The following is a 19,925-nucleotide window of genomic DNA, read 5'->3' as shown; positions in this document are numbered from 1 at the left end:
TTGTTTCGCATTTGAATACTGTGTTTGGTGGTCCCTATGTAGATATATCCACAGCTGCACAGTATGCAGTAAACTCCTGCGGCCATGAGAGCATCTCTCCTGTCCTTCACTGAGCAGGCTAACAGTTACTCCAGCTCAGACATCAAGAGCTGCCAGACCCAGAAAAAGCCACAGGAGTGAAGACAAATGAGGGAAGATATTTTTACCCTACATCAAACATGTCACAGACAGAATAGGGAAACTGATGAAGAAACACAACCTCCAAATGATCTACAGACTGACCAAGAAAATCCAGCAAATGCTGTGCTCAGCAAAGGACAGGAGGGACCCTGTCACGGAAGTAGGAGAACTCTGGTGCTAGAATAAACTCCAATTCCCAGGATTCCCTAGCACTGAGCTAGGGCAGTTAAAGCAATATCAAACTGGATTATTTCTGCAGTGTGGGTTGGATCTTTGTTGCATTACTGTTTCAACAGAAAAGAAGTTAGTCACAACATTCAAAAGCCTACCAATGCCCCAGAGGAACAAGGGAAAACACTGAGGAAGAAAGAGGGCTTCTATCTCATGTCCTCTTCACTCCACCCTATGGTTGAACATGTCTGGTGGGCTTCATAGCAAAGAAAAATGTGGCAGGAGAAGAGTACAGATCAGTGTCCACATCAGATGTTCAAAAGATGAAAGTGCAGAGCAGGCCACACCCTGAACACATCTGCCAATGTCCCATGTTAGTCCTTGTGCATGTGGGCTCTGTATATGTGATCAGAAACCCTAACGTGGAGGCCACCTCTGCACTGGTATGCATCTACCCACTTGTACCAGAAATCATTGAGTTGTTAAGGGTTCCAGCTGCACGCACATGCACACACACACACACACACACACTGAAGAGGAAATGCTTTTCTAGTGTTGAGTTTTAACAGTAATTCTGCCTTCCTTCCTCCACTGCCATGTCTTGCCTGCCAGCTACCCTCTGGCTGGGTGCGTGTGTGTGTGAGGATTCTTGTTATGGGACAATCAACTAGCAGAAGACAGGAAAAAGAGGAAAACAGTTCTCTGAAACCTAAGGGAAATACCACAATACTTAGTAATCAGCCCCAAATCAACTACAAGCAAGCTCAAAAACTACCATCACCCTCTTTGTCCTTGCCTAGAACTGAGTGGAGAACATGGGTTCTGAATGACTTCCCCAGCTCTCTGCAATCTGATGAAGTAAACTGAGTCCATAAAGTAAGCTGAGTCCATGAAAGCTGGTGTCAAAAAACAAGCAGATACCCTTGTCAGTTTTTAAAGTGTCACTTTAAGTGTCACTTTAAAGTGCTCTTTTGTTTTTGCCCCACCATTTGAGCAGTATGAAGCCAGCCTATGCTTCACCAACACTAGGGGTCCACATAGCCTTTATGTCAATGATTCTCAAGCTGTATGACTAGGAACACCAGTGGACCATGAAAGGTGTTGAAGCCAGAGGGAAGAGAGAAGGAGAGCTATGATAAACAGATACACCAGTCTTTGTGCCTGCCAAATATGAGGCCTCATGCAGAATTGATCCTTCTTTCTCAACCACCTTGGGGACGGCAATGCTATTCTAAAGTCCCAAATACGGATGTGTCTGGATGTCTTAACTCAACATACAAGTTGTCTATCCTACAGTTCCAGCAAGGATTCCCAATCACTGCTTTGGGAGCAGGTATAATTGTTCCACTACTTTACAGAAAGCTATTTGGGAGCAGTTGTCTTGGGGGAGTGAGCAGTTACTTGAGCACAGTATGACCCCTGTATCCATGGGACCGGTAACTGCTATTTTACTTAGTCACGTTCACAGGGGAGGGAGTCTCCCTAGGTATTTGCAGACCCTCCAGAATGATTCTATGGTCAACTTCTGCTGGAAACTGATGATAGAGGTGTACTGGAGGACCTCCAGATGCCTGAAGAAGCCACCGCTCTAGGCATCTGGAGCCCCCTCCACTGCAACTCTATAGTCAAATTTTGCCAAAAATATAAGGTTCACCTTTATCTGCTATTTCTGCTATCCTCAGTCAATCTGGGAACTCTGATGGATATGAGGGTCATTTACAGTGTCAACTGTGACTGCCAGTAGCTCACAAAGGCTTCAGGCAGGATTCTTTCCCAGCCTTATCTGGAGATCCCTGGTGTTCCCTAATGATTCTGCATGAATATACTAACCAGGCCTGACCTTGCTTAGCTTGTCAAATCAAGAGGATCTGCTTGATGGGATACAGCACAGGACATGGGACAAGCACTATTTAAAATCATTTTAACTGTTTTTAAAATGTCTGACCCTGAATTGCTGAAGTATATATTTTAATCCTTTTTCATTGTAATCTGCCTTGAGATTTTCAGAGACAGAACTGGATAAAAATGTTTTAATAAATAAAAATAAATTGGGCAAGATCAGAAATGTTCAGGGCAGTAGGCATAATCTGTTTCTAGTTATTAAATTTGTTTGCTTGCTTGCTTATTGATAAAAAATAAGGTGTGCCTCCCCATTTTAACTCATCAAAAACTCTGTGCTCTCACTGTTGAAGAGTTTAAGAAAATAAGGGAAATGTTGTCAGCCAGTAATAGTATTTAGGACAAGGCCAACTCCTGGCGCAGTCTGGGTAAAAATCACCCAGCTACAGCCAAAAACAATATACAGTGGGCACTCCTTATCCACAGACTTGCTATCCTCAGATTTGAGCATCCGCAGATGGCAAACCCGTATTATCCCCAATGGCAGCATGGATGCAGCCGTGCTGCCATTGTGGACAAAAGTCCCTTGCCCCCTCTACCCTCCTCCTCCTCCCTTCCTCCCCTGCCCTCCTTCCTCTTCGCCCTGGCTTAGCTTTGGCGGTGGAGGCTGCCACCCAGTCAGCTGGGGCTGGGGCCAAGGTATGAATCTCAGAGCCCTGTCCCCATGCTTAGCACCTGTGACAGAACCTCTGGGCTCCAAAACCCAAGCCCCGGCGCTGGCTTGGGAGCCAGGGGCTTGGGTTTCGGAGCCCAGAGCCTTGGCCTGGGGACGGGGCTCTGAGACTCAAGCTTCAGCCCCAGCTCTGGTAAGAAGGGAGGCAGGGAGATGGAGACAGAAAGGGAAAGGGGAGGGAGGAGGGTAGAGAGGGTGATGGACTTTTGTCCCATTGTTTGTAATGGTGGCACAGCCACATGCCCGTGCAGCCATTAAAGACAATGGGATTTGAGTATCCACAGATTTTGGTATCCGCGGGGGAGTCCAGAACAGATCCCTCACAGATACCAAGGGCCCACTGTACACAGCAGAGCATAAAAGCAAAAAAAACCCAACTACTGGTATTGGCAGTGCACTGGCCACTTTTCAGACTTAAAGAAACAACCACAGACAGTTGATTCGTCCAAAGTTCCCGGAGGCTTTTATCTTTAGTTATTATATATATACAATGTAATGCAGCATATATATATACACACACACCTCTGTGATTTATAATCAACTTCAAAGTCTGCTTCACAGCTCCAAACTTAGTCCACACACACACAGCAATCAACACATACTGCTGCCTCCACCATAACTCTCAACCAACTGGACATTCCAACTTTTAACTCTCAACTATCATCTGTCAATCAAAATATTTTTCTGTTGTTTAAAGACATACTGCACCAACAAATGTAATCCCCATGAATTATTGGTTTGGGTCAGCAAATGAAAAAACCCTAAAGGGGCTATTTTTGCTCATACAGTTCAGAGAGGAAAGTTGCAGAAGAAAAGAACTGTAGCTGCCAGGGATAAGGATTGGGTCCTTTTAACCTTGAAATGGGTGGTAGGATTTCCATTTATACATTTAGGACAGGACTAAAAAGGTGAATTCATTATATTGGAATTTCTATTATTATTTGCATCTATTATTATTATTATTATTATTATTATTATTATTATTATTATTTAGTGCTTTAAGGTTTGTATCTGAGATTTCAATACTATTAAGCAACAATGGCATCTGCACTGGCACCTCCCTGGATGCATGGAAATTTGGAGCATAGGATACGTGTTCAATTTAGTATACAGTATAAATTGTTGTACTGTACAGCTGTTGTAGCTGGTGTCCTTTTTAAAAAAAACCTACTTAAATTGTGCTCATATTTGCACTGTTAATTTATAATTGGTCCCACAGAACCCCCAAAATGCCCACCTCTCTTCCTCCACACTCCCAAAACACCAGAACCATTAAACAGATCCTTCAAGCAACTGGAGTAATTCCCATAACCACCCACTTAATCTTTAACGCACATTTCCAGTATCCATTCTTTCCTCCTCATTTGTTGACAATTCCCTCCAAGCTGTTTCAAGAGCAATTCCAGACATTTTTCCCCAGTATGCCAGAAACACAAGGTAGGTCTTTCCTATGCAATCTGGACTTGAAACAGAATGGATTTCCACACTTATTGCAAAAGCCAGTGCTGCAGTAGTTTGTTTTCTGTTCCGTCTTTGCACAATACTCAGTATTTAATTGAACAATGTTGAACAATGTTAAATACTGAGTACAGTGTTGTGCAAAGAAAGGACATAAAGGAGACTTGAAGACACATATACATACAATATTAAGCAATGCCTGTTTCAGCTGTGCTACAAAATGCTCTGCTCTTCTAATTACATAAGTCATCACTAAACCAGGTTATCTGCATGCATGGATTAATTATTTCTATGGCAGCACTCCCACTCCACCTTATGCAACACTCCTTAGAGACACCATTTGTACACTGACATATTTGTCATATGGCCTTTCCAAAATTGTAGCAATTAATAAGGTGGCATTATTACCATTCTGAATATTTTTTTTTAATTCTCTTGCACGCTGTTTTTTCAACATTAAACAATGCGGTGCCAAGCCTTTTTCTGGTGTGTGCATTAGAAAATGTGCTGTCACCAATCTTGCATTGGCTTCCAATCTTCTTCTGAGTCCAGTTCAAGGTGCTAGTTTTGACATGCAAAGGCCTAAATAGCTTGGAGCCAGGATATATGAAAGACTGCCTCTTCTCATCTACACCTGACCAGAATTTGTGATCCTCAGTGGAGGCCCTGATGCATGTCCCACTATATAGAGAAGCTATATTAGCTGTGGAACTCTCTTCCAAGGGATGTCGGGCTAGCTCCATCCCTCTTGAGTTTCTCATGGGCCACCAACAATGCAGCATTTCATGCTTTGGGCCTTGAAACCAGGGTGTCTTTGTTAATTTTTAAAACCTGCTTTTAAAATGTTGTTTGGTCTATTTCTGAAGAATGTTTGTACAGTATGACCCCCCATATCTTTGGAGATATGTTCCCAGACTTACTGCAATTAAGAAAGATCGCAGATAATGGCAAATACTATATTCCTTGTAGAAGCTGACCATAGGAGTCATGCTGGAGGACCTTCAGATGTCTAGAGACACTTTTTTTCTGGCCACAGGGTAAGTGAAACCATGCTTATCAGAGTTGCAAATACAGGGGTTTAGCTGTACTTGTCTTTATTTGCTGGATGTCATCTTGGATGATAAACCAATACTTAAAGAAATATTAAAAATTAAATCACACAGCTGCTTCACTGTCTTTTATATAACTCACCTAGACCAATTTTTTTTGGACAGGGAAAATCCTTAAGATGTCCTTGCAGCTTTAAAAAGTTATAGATCTGTTTCTGGACTATATCCAGCAACAGCCTGGAGTTAATTAACTCAATCCTCTTTAGCCAGTATCAATAGGAGAAAGCTCTTGTAACATAATAAAGGGATAGAGAAATAATTCAGGTTGACAAAAGCCAAGGAACAAGTCATCCAGCACAACTTTTATCAACCCTGCACTTGGTATTTGAGCCAAGAATGCTCCAGAGATTCTATAGCCTCAATGCCACAGTCCAGTCACCACTTTGTACCTATCACTACCCTTACATAAGGGCAAACCAGGTGCAGTATGTGGAAAGTGATGCTACAGAATCTCCGAAGCAGTCTTGGCCAAAACACCAAGTGAAGACCATGTTTCAAAAGTCAGGTTCTAGCCTGTATAAAACTAAGCTGAGTTTTTTTTAAAAAAAGTTGGTTGGTGTGCTTGTCCAAATACTTATGTGCTGAGATCCTACATTTGTACATAGCTCTGCATACACAGTTCCACATCCTCCCACTGCCCAAGCAACTATCAAGCCCTTATCAGTGGGGGAGGGAGGCAATTCAGAGAAGCATCTGGACTCAGCTCAGTTGGGGGAGAGAGATATGAGGGGCACTCTCAAAGAGTATATCCATCTTTTTCTTCCTCTGGGAGCCCAGAACAGAAAGATCTTCATGGTATGAATCACCTCCCAATGATAAGCATAATCAAGAGATCCTCCCAGGGCTTGACAGCTGACAAGCAATGAGAGGCTTCTGGATGGAGCATAAAAACAACAGAATACAGTAGACTTCTGTGGCCCACTCAGAAAGGAGCATAAGTGTGCACAAACTACTCTCTGAATGATCCAAATACTATAAAGGCACCAGATCCAGTCCGACTTTGGAAGCAGAGCAGGGTCAGCACTGGTGGGAGACTGCCAATGTATACCAGGTGCTGTTGGTTGTATTTCAGAGGAAGGAACTGGCAAAACCACCTCTGACTATTCCTTGTCTAAGAAAATCCTGTGACATTCATGGAGTCACTATAAGTTGACAGGCAGCTTGAAGGCACATACACATACACACATATTCACACACAGTGCACTTTAATGCACTACTTTAGTAAAGCCTTGAACAAGATACCAGCCATGATCCAGTAAATTCTGTCCATTTGGTCAGTAATGTTACTAAAATAAAAACCATTTCTTGTCAACACATATTTGAAAGAAATCTGAAAATTTGTGTAACATGTGATCATTATATGTTTTCATCCATTATATGGCAAAGATCAAAATCATTGGGAAGCCTCAGTTGAACTGCTGTGTGTGTGTGTGTGTGCACACGCACATGCCGCATGCCTTTAAGTCATCTGTCAACTTATGGAGAGCCCATGAATTTCCTAGGGTCTTCTTAGACAAGGAATACTCAGAAGTGGTTTTGACAGTTCCTTCCTCTGAAATACAGCCTACAGCACCTGGTATTCACTGGCATTCTCTCTTCCAAGTACTAACCAGGGCTGACTCTGCTTAGCCTCCACGATCAGATGGGATCTGTTGCCTTCAGGTTATTTAGGCACTAGTTGAACTATTACACTATGACAAAAATGAGTCAGTACAGCAAGAGTGGAAAACTCAAATCCCACAAAGTTCTGTACCAGAAGTATGCACTTTTATACATAGCAAAACTATTAAAAAGAGAGAGAGAAAAAGAGGGGAAGGAGAGAGATATGAAAATGTTGTTTTTTATCAGAGATAAGCAACAAAATGCATGCCTCCACATTTTGTTGGACTAAAATTATCATCAGCCCTTGCCAGGATAGTCAGGAATGCCAAGTGTTGCAGTCCAACAATATTTGCTCTCCGTCTTTCCCCCAAAATGCATCATCATGTCTTACAGATCCTGTGAAAGTCTGGCGATGTATGGTTGGTAGCACAAGTCAGTTTTGAAACCAAAATATAAGCCCTTGTCAAAGTTACCTCCACATTACAGTACATGTACAGAGAGAAAGTAGAGCTGTGCATGCTTTGCCTTACCCCTGGCCCTGACACCCTGCATCTTCAACACAATAAAAGACACAGCAAGTGTTGTCCTGCTCCCCTTCAACATTTGTGATATAAACATGAAAGTGACTCATGGAAAGGGATAATTCTACTTAGGGTGTATATTGAGCATGAGTTCATGCAATGCATTTCACAGACATTCTCCTCAGCACTCCCTGAAACAACTTTATAAGCTAGGTCAGAACTGTTAAACTCTTACTACAAACTAGAAAGCTAAGTTAGAAAGAGTGAGTTGCCTAACACCAATTTGCAGCAAAACCAACATTGAACCAGGGACCTGTTCAGCCACATATTAATTGCCAGATGTCACAATGCCCACTGGCTATTAAGGAGAAATCACACAATGTAGAATTGTTTCAAACCTAGTCAACCCAAAGGTGCACCCAACTTGTCTACATGGCATTTACAATGCAGTTATTCCAAAGATTGCTTGTACATGCACTCTATAACAATGTTTCTCTCCTACCATTTTCCCAAGACCGCAATCAATCATTTACAACTTTTTTGTTTGCTTGCTTGTTTAAAGTCCTCTGCATCTTCTCCCATTTATGGATTTTTTTTCAGACCAGGTAGTTTTGACTGTAGGGGATTGACTATTAAGTGGTCTCTTGGGGACAAATTACAGTTTTCAATACATCTGTATGCAACAATTCAATCAACGGCCACTTCACTGTACAATACAGTAAGCTCAAGAAAGGGTCAATTTCCCAGATAGAAATGGCCAGGGAGACAAGTTGCTTAATACAACTTCCTACAACAGTTACCTGTATCTTCCATGTTTTTAAGTAGAGAAATGGTCTCAGGCTTGCCTTCTATTCAGATGTGGTATACTGTGTATTGGCCTCTTTGCCATTAAGAAAGTGTGTGGAAAAAGATTCAAAATGCATACAAAGTTCCGCTCTTTCCAAGTTATTCAAAAGATGGGCCAGAACATTTTAATAGATGTCAGAAAGGAAGAATTAACCACAGACACACACGCAGAAACACATACATCTATGGTATTCACTTATGGAGTTCTCCTGGCAACAACCACAGACTTCATGAGAATCCAGAAGAACTGAAATTAGAAACCATAAATTTGAGATAATTTCCTAACCGGAGAAGATGCAACAGAATTTTAAGAAGTAGGCCAAACAAATGACACTTCATCTTCTCTAAAGTTTTGCTAAAGTGCCCAGCTCCGCTTGAAAGTACAGCTCTAAATACTTTAATTGAAAGCACCTTTTCAGTTCAGATGCTTAGAATTCAAACAGATTCTGTGTTCATGATACAGAGGGAAGAAAAGCTTCCCTGCAAAGATATGAAGAACCAGTAAAAAATATTCTAGGCATATAGGACCTTTTTCTCCCATGCATGCTCCACGTTTGGCAGAAAGTCAAGTTAAACATTGGGGGGGAGGCCTTCACAAACTCCAATCACTCCAAGATAACCTTTCAAAAAGCATAACAAGTCATTATGTGGTTGATGAGTATTGCTCCTCAAAAGCTGAAAACAGAAGATATACCCTTCAAACTACAACCTATGATGGACAATAACAATGTTTGACAACAACAACGTTCAAGGTTCCACTTTCCAGTTTTCAAGTATTTGAAACTGCTAGTTAGGCTGCACTGCAGAATTAATCCAGTTTGACACCACTTTAACTGCCATGACTCATTGCTATGGCAGTCTGAGATCTGTAGTTTGTTGTGGTAGCTCTCTGACAGAGAAAGCTGAATGTCCCACCAAACTACAATTCCCAGGATTCCATAGCACTGAGCCATGGCAGTTAAAGTGGTGTCAACCTGGATTATTTCTGTTGTGCAGATGCAGCCAAGGAAAACTTCACTAGCCAAGTCAAATGAAACCAGAGCATAAGCTCTAAGACCAAGCTCTAAAATGGAGCTCCATGGCCCTTCAAATATTTTTAGCCTCCCCACCGCCATCAGCGCTATCCAGCCTACACAATGGAGAAGGTATTTTGAGAGATGTAGTTCATAAACAGCTGGAGAGCCACAGTTGCTCTCTCCTGCTCTTAGCAGTACAGAGACTGAGACCAAAGTTTGAACATATGCTGAACACATACAACAAAACACTTAGTTCTTCAGGTAAAGGACAGAAACACAGACCTCCACAGAATCAAGGCAGAAACACTGCTCCTCAGTGAAGTTATGCTGTGCCTAAAATTTCTGAAAGGAGAATGACAGCAACACTCAGATCCAAATCAGATAATGTCAGGCAGAGGTATAAGGTAGATTTTCCACAAACGTTTCTGATGCTATGTCTTTAAATAAATAAATTCCTCTGTTGTTGCACTGCCATAAATTCTGTTTTCCCCAGCTGTCTGGGCTGTTGTACTACAATCAATCAGTCAGTGAAAGGGATCATTCAACTAATCATACAGAATCAGATTTTTCTTGAAATGAAACTGATAAGTACTGCAAGGAGTAAGTGAATGAGCCTGAAGGTGCTATACCAAAAGGAAGTTGAAACTGTTGATATAAGGTATATCAGGTACAGCTCTCTTTCTTTATGCATAGTAAAAACAAATAGTGTTCTTCTAAGCGCATATATATATATATACACAAAAAGGGAGGTATATGCTATATTCTTTTTATACAGTATCACCAATATTCCAAAAAATAATTTCCTCTTTGAACATGTTTGAACATAACATTTAAACCATATGTGCTATGACAGATTATATTATTTATGAGAGTGCTCGGGGAAATTCCAGTTCCACTTTTTTTGGGGGAAAACCATACCCCTGAACTAGTCAGAAGTCCTGAACATGACATTTTATTTATGGCCTTGAGAAAAAATTGCCTTCCTAAACACACCCATGTTATGCGCCAAGATTTTCAAGATGCCAGATTTCAATGCTTCTTTCAGACAGAGCTTAATCTGACCAGGGTTTAATCCAACCACAGCTCAATTCAGCTCAAAGATGTATCACCACCAAATCTCAGTCTTGGGGACATGTAAAGTTGGCAGCCTTCTGAGGATGTGTACAGAGGATATTTGTCCATAGCCATAATATTTTCTCCACACATCCTGGGTGCTTCTGGCCAGAATTGACCTCAAACCCCCTCCACCTAAATTGCTTCCCAAATCAGTTGCTTGACATTACACTTATGTCACTCTTTGCCTTCAGATGCTGAGAAAAAAGAGGGAGACTGCTGACATTAATTTACAAAAGTATCAAGCTGGTGCATCCTCTACTAGAAGCTCCAGATCATATGAGAACCACCAACAAAATTCCTTTCCTCCTGGCACAGGATTGAACTGCATCAGCAATTCTCCTCATCTGATCTAGAGATTTCAAGGAAAGACACCTGCAAGCAATTCCCACACTGCTGGCATACTACCGGAGGGAGACAGCTGAGCTGTGACTAAAAGGAACAAACATGGATTGAAGCATTGCCTTAAAATGTTGTTCACAAGAATGTGCAGGGGTTACAAGTGGGCCAATCTCATAAGTATGTCTTGGAAGGCAAACCAGTGAGTAAAGTTTTCCCCCAAGAGCTTGCAGTCCACTAGCTTTCTTCAAATGAGGCAAGGCCAATCCGTGAAATCCAATATTTCTGTCATTAAGTAGCCAAGGTGTAAGGAACTGAGATGTACTGCTTCTTCATGCACCTGGTGTACATGATTGATGCTTCCTGTGAAGCCAATTATATGAAGCTGTATCATGTGGAACTGCAGCTTGTATGGAAAGCGCCTGTTGTTTAATGGCTACATTCTTCTCCTACATAGTCGTTCACCACAACAGACCAGAGTAGTTTTTGAGCTAGTCCTCAGGACAAAGAAAAGCATTTACACCAGTCTGGATGGGTCATCTCCTACTTATTTTGCAATACATTATAAAAAGGAGAAAAAAACAAAACTTATCCCTTGCTCAAAAAATTGTTACACTCATCCATGTTGCAACCAGACTTCTCAGAAAGCCACTGAGTTTCCTGCACGATGTATGGCCCCTCTTGACAGTACCTCTCAAAAGTTATGCAGTGCTTGGGGAGAGGGCATTTACTTAAGCTTTATGGCAAAGTGGAGCCCTCCAATACGTTTTTGGTCTACAGTTCCCATAAATTGCACCTTCCATGGCCAGTCCCCATGCTTGCTTAGCATGCTAGTCCCGGTTTTGAACTGTATTTCATTGCAGCTGGCTTATCTCAAAGTGGTAGTTTGTTAGCAATACTGTGGTTTCAACACTATTTGTTATACTAGAGAGCATGCACAGTTTTTATTACTATAAGCTGTCCAGAAAAGACAGCAGTTTCTGAAGACTGCATAGAAGTATTTATAATAAAAAATCTACCAAGCAGAACATTTTTCATGTACCACTCCTGGGTGAGCAGAACAGCCAGCTGCAAGGAAATTGGCAACTCTACAAGACCCCAGCTGAAACAAGGCCAGTGCCCATACTGGCTAGGGGATTCTGGGAGCCAAACAGTCTAAAAAGTAACTTTCCCAAGCTTCAATCTGAACCTATTGCCAATCTAGGCCCTGTTACGCAGACACCAATGTTGCCCAATTATGATTTATTTCAGATGCATTCTATTTTTAATCTATATTATGAGTCGGGATGCATCTGCACTGTGGGAATAATCCAGTCTGACATGGCTCCATGCTATGCAATTCTGAGATTTGTAGTTTTGTGAGACATTTGGCCTTCTCTGTCAGAAAGCTCTGGTGCCATTACAAACTACAATTCCCAGAATTCCACAGCATGGAGCTATGGCAATTAATATGGGGTCAAACTGGATTATTTCTGCAGTGCGGGTGCAGCCTCAGTTGCCTTGGGTCACACACTGGAAGAAAGAAAAGACATATAATAAATAAAAGAATATCCAAAGGTAAGATGTTGACAAAAAACCCAAAATCAATTTCCTGTATTTAATCCACATACCTGAAGTCAGCCTAAGGTAGGATGAAGACTGGATTAATGACTAAAGAACCTGGTGGGGAGATCAAGGCAACCTATAGTTTGAGCTACAAAACCAGCTTCTACGACAGACACAAGTCACTTGCCAGACTACTCTTGGGTACCAAGCAGACTGTTGCGTTGTTCGTTTCTGTCTCTCAGGGCAGGAAGAGATTCACAAGCTACTTAACTACAGTGTATCTGTTCAGCAAGAGGGACATGAAATGGTATTGGATATACTTCTGAGTGTTCCCCACCAAAGGGATTTACAGTTGGCCCTCCACATTTGTGGTTTTCACTTTTGCAGATTTTATTATTCACAGATTTGATTAATATGTTCTCTCTAGGAATCTCTAGGTCCTCCAACATGGCTCTGTACCGGAGGTTGACTATAGAGTCATTAACTTCTACTGGAGGTTGACTATAGAGTCGTGCTGGACGACCTAGACATTCTTAGAGAGGCCACTTCTCTAGGCATTTTTAGGTCCTCCGGTGTGATTATATGGTCAACCTCTGCCAAAAATTGTCCATAGAGTTGTGCTAGAAGACATAATAATAATAAGGATTGGGGTGGGTTACAATAAAAAATAAAAGATAGTAAAATAATAACACAATCCCTAACCCACAGTTTAAAATACACCACTACAATTTAATTAAGAACTTTCCTCATCCATATCTTGGGTATCTAAAACCCTTTCCAAGTGCCCCTCATGGCAGCCTATCCTAGCCTCAGGGGCTCTTAGCCCCTAGGGTACAATAAACATCTCTCTTAACTTGGGTACATAAAGTCCCTTCTAACTGCACTTCACAACAGTCTCCCTCAACCGCCTTGGCTGCTAAATCCCTCAAGGTAAAATAAAACTCTCTTAACCAACTCCAAACACTACCCTATTTAATTCTTGCTCTTGGGAACAGTCCCCATCCTTTCTAGCTTAACTTTCACCAGCTGTTCCCAAAATTCTAATCTATTATTATATACTCGTCCCTCCACTTTTACAGCTTTGACTTTTGTGGATTTGATAATTCACGGATTTTATTAATGTGCTTGCTTTAGGAATATCTAGGTCCTCCAGTGCAGCTCTATGGTCAGCCTTAAACAAAAGTTGCACCGAAGGACGTAGAGATTCCTAGAGAGAACACTCCACTAGGCATTTGTAGCTCCTCCAGTGCAATTCTGTGGTCAATATCTGGCAGATGCTGATCCACAGAGTTGCACTGAAGGACCTAGAGAATCCTAGAGAAGTGTTATCTCAGGTGAAAACATAGGGGCTGTGCACACTGGCGGGAAAGGCCGGGTTGGGGCGGAGTCAGAATGTAGCATCCATATGATGCACGCCCTGGCTCCACCCCCAGGACAGGGTGACACTGTGCGCCGCATCACATGCCACGCAGCATCATGGCACTCCTCTGGCGAGGCATCCACACAAAGAATGTGGCTTTTTGCAGCTCCTTTTTGCACCTTGCAAAGGCCAGATTGGGGCTACAGCGTGCAGTTGCCATGCCCCCAATCTAGCTGTAAAAGGGGTAGTCTGCCCAGCCCTTTTTGTTATTTGCAGTTTTTCCACATTCACGAGGGTCCTGTGCCCCTAATCTCAGTGAATGTGGAGGGACGAGTGTCTATTATTTTAATCATTCTTGAGGCTTGCCTTAAAAGCCAGCGTTTCTTTCACCAAGTAAATGAAGAAAACCCATAGTGCATCATCCTTAGATCATGTGCGCATCCCGGTTCACACAATTGAGTGTGTAAGGATACAGAGCCTGGCATTCATCCAGAGATTGCTTCACTGCATTCCCAGCTTGCTTGTAACACAGCCTGCATTTATGACACCGCTGCCAGCGTGCCAGATAACAGGACATGACCAAAAGTGTCCTCAAGGGACGGGCATTTCAGATTAGAGGATCCCACGATGTGCACAAAAACAGACATTTCAGCATCTTCCATCGGAGGGCATGGCACTTTAGCAAGCCTGCTACAAAAATAAACTTTAAAGACACAGCTCCCTAGCCTGAAGGAGCATACAGTCTGAATCTGACAAAGGATGCCAACATAGAAAAAAGAGGTCCCAAACAACAATCTGCATCATGTTATCATCTTGACTGGAAAAGCATGCACAAAAAATGAAAAGGAAATACACAACCCAACAGGTAGCCCTGTTCATCCAAAATAAAAAACAAAATTAAAATCATGATCCAAGATTGGGTAAAACCCTCTCCCTAGGGATGAGTTGTGGAGAACTCAAAAATTCACACAGCTGGCAGGCATTTGGGTTGGTCCTAAGAACAGGGCCATGACTCTAGAGATCAGGGTTCAAATGCCCACTTGGCCATGTAAACCTATTAGGTGACCTTAGACAAGTCACACTCTCTCAGCCTCAGAGGATGGCAATGGCAAACCCCCTCTGAAGAAACCTGCCAAGAAAACTCTTTGTTAGGGTCGCCTTAGGCTTGCCATAAGTAAAAATTAAATTGGAGGCACAGAAGAAGAAAGGCCAGTTTTCCTTATTAAAGTGGGCCCTTGGTATCCCTCTGGGTTTTGGTTCCAGGACACACACACACACACCCCTACGGATGCCCAAATCCATGGATGCTCAAGTCCTGTTATATACAACAGCCTAATAAAATGGTGTCAAGGTCTCCTTTTGAAAATTATATCATTTGTGGGGGAATATTTTCAAGCCATGGATGCCTGTATCTGTGGATACAGAGGCCTGGGTGCCATGCAAAGACTCTTCCTTTTGCATTGTTCACTTCTGCCTCTCAGGGCAGGAAGACATTCACAAGCTTTATCCTCCTCTTGAAGTCCTGCCCTGACCCAAAGCCACCCCACAATCACACTCAAGGAGCCAAGAGCCTAGGAGACACCCATCATCCCCAGATGCATTCATCATCATCATCCTCAAACACACCCTTCATCATCCCTCAATATACCCTTCATCCCCAAACACACCTACCATCACCCCCAAATTTATCCATCATCATCCCCAAACACACCCACCATCCTCCCCCGAAACACGCCCCTCATCTTCCCCATAACCCCCAACAGCATCCCCAAATACAGCAACCATCATCCCCAAACACAAACATTATCAAACACCCCCTCATCATCTCCCATAACCCCCACCATCATCCCCAATAATCACACCTATCACCCCCAATACACCCATTATCACCTCCCAATACGCCCATCATCCTCTCCAAACATCCCCCACCATCATCCCCAAACACCAACCATCTGCACCAAACACTGCCATCCTCCCCATGACCCCCCCAAACACACCTATCATTCCCAATACACCCCTCACCCTCTCCCAATATGCCCCCCATCCTCCCCAAATACACCCCCCCTTTTCCCTCCCCCAAAAGGCCCCAGGGCCTGAGCCTCTCCTGGGCCTCTGTCTCTGGACCTCTCTTCCTGGGGGGGGGGCAGACCCCAAATGTAGGACGCCCTCAAATGTAGGACGCCCTGGACAAAAAATGTAGGACGTGACCCCCTCTTTTTTAAAAGAAAAAAGGACACCCACAACCTCAACCCCCCCCCCTTGTGTCTAAAGCCCTGGATTTGGAGCCCCTGCTGGGCAGTGTCCTGGCAAAGGGGGCAGTGCCAGCCACCCACCTTGTCTGCAGCCAGGCTGGAGGGGAGACGGGAGCCGTCCTCCTCGGGGCTGGGGCTCCACTCTCCTCCTCCTCCTCCTCCGGCCATGGCCTCCTCGGAGCTGGAGGCGGCCAGCGGATGGGGCATCTCCCGGAGGGGCCTGGGCCCCGAGGAGGGCAGCGCCTTCGGGGTCCCTCCGCCTCCAGACATCGCGACTCCCAGCCCGGCCAGAGAAGAGGCAGAGAGAGGAGGGAAGGAAGGAGGGGGCAGCCCGGCAGGAGGAAAAGAGAGAAGGGAAAGGGAGAGGCAGGCAGCAAGAGGCAGGCCCTCCCCCAAGAGGAAGGGGCAGGACTCCCCAGCACAAAGAGGGGGGAGGAGGGAGGGACACACACACAACAACAACAACACACACGAGGACAGGCGCTCGCGGCAGACACACACGCAGGGGGCCATAGCCACCGTACAAACACACTGCGCACCCACGACACAAACCACCAACTCGGTGCATCACACAAACACAGATACTACACCCCCCACACACAAACACACCCATCACAACACGCACACACACCCCACTCGCTCACTCTCACCGGAAGATACACCGCAACCATGTACTACATTAGGCTACAAGACACAGCACCGACAAAATACAAAACTCTACACCCACACTCGCACAAAGCTACCTACCGTGTCGCACCCACACTCTCCCGCCACACAACCACCTCTTACAACACACTCAGGCATGCAACTCTCAGTCATCAGCTCTCACACACACACCACTTCGCCTGTCTCATACGTACAACACACTCGTCTCCACACTCTAACCACACACAGTCTCTCACACACACATGACCATAATACTCACACGCATTTCACGACCACACACAGTCACACAAACACATTCTCTCGCTCACACACACACACGCCCATACCACACTCTCACAACTCTCACACATATGAACAAACACGACACAGACCATTCTCACCACACATTCTCTTGCCCACAAAACACATGCACCAACACCAAACACACGCACACACTGTCACACACTCTTACACACTTCCACCACACAACTCTTGCACGCTACCGTAATACAGCTCTCTCACACGAACAACCTCACACTGTCTCAGACACAACAAACGAAACAATTGTCAACCGTAACATTCTCTTGCACACACAATGCATTTATCAAACACAGACACACTCTCTCTCTCTCTCTCCACTACCCACACACACACACAACAGAGAACACAAAGTGACCCCAATAAAGGTATCCACTGCCTTGTGGATTTGGCATGCTAACTGTCACAAAAAGCAGAGGTTTCTTTTATTTTTCCTTGCTCAAAGACAAATTTCAAACATTGGCCCACATCCATATAAAAACAACTTTGCTGAGATTTACACATGCATGTGCCATATTGTCACTTACCATTTTTAACATTGATGTACACGTCTCTGAATGAGATGGCGGTGGCTTCTAGTTCCTGTTTTGTGTTTGATAAGCATGCTGTCTCCTGCCTCAGATGTAGATAACCAATAGCAGTATTCTCATGTCATTTCTGGCACTCAGATATGCTTCACTTAGACATTCCATCTCCAGACACATACATTTTTGACGTTTGGTGCCTGAAGGACATTTCCAACTTATGGCGACCCATTCACGAAGAAACCTATCATCATGGGATTTTCTAGGCCAAGAATTTGTACAGAAGAGGGGTTGCCTTGCCTTCCTTCCTGAGGCTGAGGAGAGGTGTAGAGTGGATTTACTCAGAGTCACCTAGTGGGTTTCCCATCAGTAATACAGTGTAGGCAAAATGAGGATAATCACAGGCAATGCTCTTGAACTGAGATTCTGTCCCTTTGCCCTTGGAAACCAGAGCAAGACTATTCCCCAGGCACCCAGGTTCTGGGAACCAAAACCAATTACAGCCCTGACATGAGAAAACCAAATATTATAAGTGAAACCATTGCAAGCGAAGGAGGACATTATCTTTTCAATGACTTCATCGATCTCAGAAAAGAAGCCCACCACTTCGACAGCGTTGTATAGAGAGGGTGACTCTATGCGCACTTTGAAGTGCATTAGTGTGGAGATTGGCGAATGGGAGATCTAGTAGACTGAGACACTCATACCTTGCTACTTTCATCACTTTCACAGAACATGTGAAAACACCTACCAAGAATAGGCGTGTTTTTGCTTTAAAGAATATAAAAAAACGCTCATATTACGGGACCATGAAAGATCATCTGTCCGGAAGACAGTTCTCTCACACCAAAGGAATCAGACGAACGCTTGGCAGTAAGCACAGAGATAGTAAGAGCTGGGATAGTTGTTTGTTTTTAAACCAAACCCAAAACATGAATAGACAGTGCTTACCACTGATGCATTCTGTCAACTGAAAATGTCATATGCCTCTCCCTACATTAATCCGCCCCCCAACACACTCAGAAAACATCGGGGAAGAATCTTGTTTGAAACATTGTACTGCTCAATTAACCACAACTCCATCAGAGAGTATCAACTGCGCAGCCCCTAAAATTAGGGATAGTCTTGCTGGAGGAGATGCGTCTTCATCGCTAAGACTTCAGATGCCTTTTTACAGAAGGCAACTAAAGATTGGATCTCTTCCGGCAGGCTTTCCTCAATTGGAATTGGTAACAGAGATTATTGATTAAGACCCTTCTCATCTAAGTATTGATGGTTCCATAGAATTGACATGTTGGAGATCTAATATGGATGTATATAATCAGTATTCAAGTTAATTTTATATGACTGTTGCAGTTGCATTGATTATATTATTCCAATGACATAATCCCAGCTTCAATCCACCCTTGGAAAAGAGGCAGGAACATATACATGGCACAGGCAGACATAGAAATAATATAATATATTATTATTTATTATTAGTGCTGAATTATCTCTGTTCTCCCTCTTTGAAACATCTTAAGTGTCAACCTTGATGTTCGTGTAACCTGAGAGCAAGTGAATTTAACAGGGCTTGTTTCTAAATCTGTATGTATATAATTTTAATATTAACATTGGTGGGTCACTTAAGGCGCAGTTAGTCCTCCACAGAATTTCTGATCCACAGATTCAAGCATCCACAGTTTGAAAATATTTTTAAAATAGATAAATTCCAAAAAGCAAACCTTGATTTTGTCATTTTATATAAGGGACACCATTTTACTAGGCCATTGTATTTAATGGGACTTGTGCACCCGTGGATTTTGCTATCCACAGGGGTCCTGGAACCAAATCTCAGCAGATAGAATAAATAAAGAGGCTTATTAAACTATTGATTATTATTCTGAAAACAAATGGGAAAATAGTAGGTGGGGGGAAACAGTGTTAACATGGGAGAAGTATGCCATTTAAATAAGAGGGTTTTTTTGTTGTTTTGTTTTACTTTTTGCCCTCAGCAGGGCTTGGCTCAATTACTAGTCCTACTTCATAGTAATGGGGAAATATCTACAGGATACCATATTTTCCCTATTTCATATAGGAACTATTTGTTAGTATTGCTGCAAAATTGTTCTCTAACGGCTTGATCTTCAGCATGCATCTGTATGTCTTTTTATCTCCATTGTATTACCATTGCTCCATAGAAGGCCAGGAGAGAATCTCTGTTACCTTGGTATTGGACATTCTGTATGTTTGATTTAATCTTTGCATCCGGTGGCAACTGTGTTTGTAAATGTAAAACAGTTGGAAAGATATCTCGAGGTTGAATTCTTCGAAACATCTAAATAAGATTTTACTGGGCACATATTCTGTATAAA

Source organism: Sceloporus undulatus, chromosome 2 (genome assembly GCF_019175285.1).
Source record: "Sceloporus undulatus isolate JIND9_A2432 ecotype Alabama chromosome 2, SceUnd_v1.1, whole genome shotgun sequence".
Taxonomy (NCBI): domain Eukaryota; kingdom Metazoa; phylum Chordata; class Lepidosauria; order Squamata; family Phrynosomatidae; genus Sceloporus; species Sceloporus undulatus.
This window is presented reverse-complemented; position numbering follows the sequence as displayed.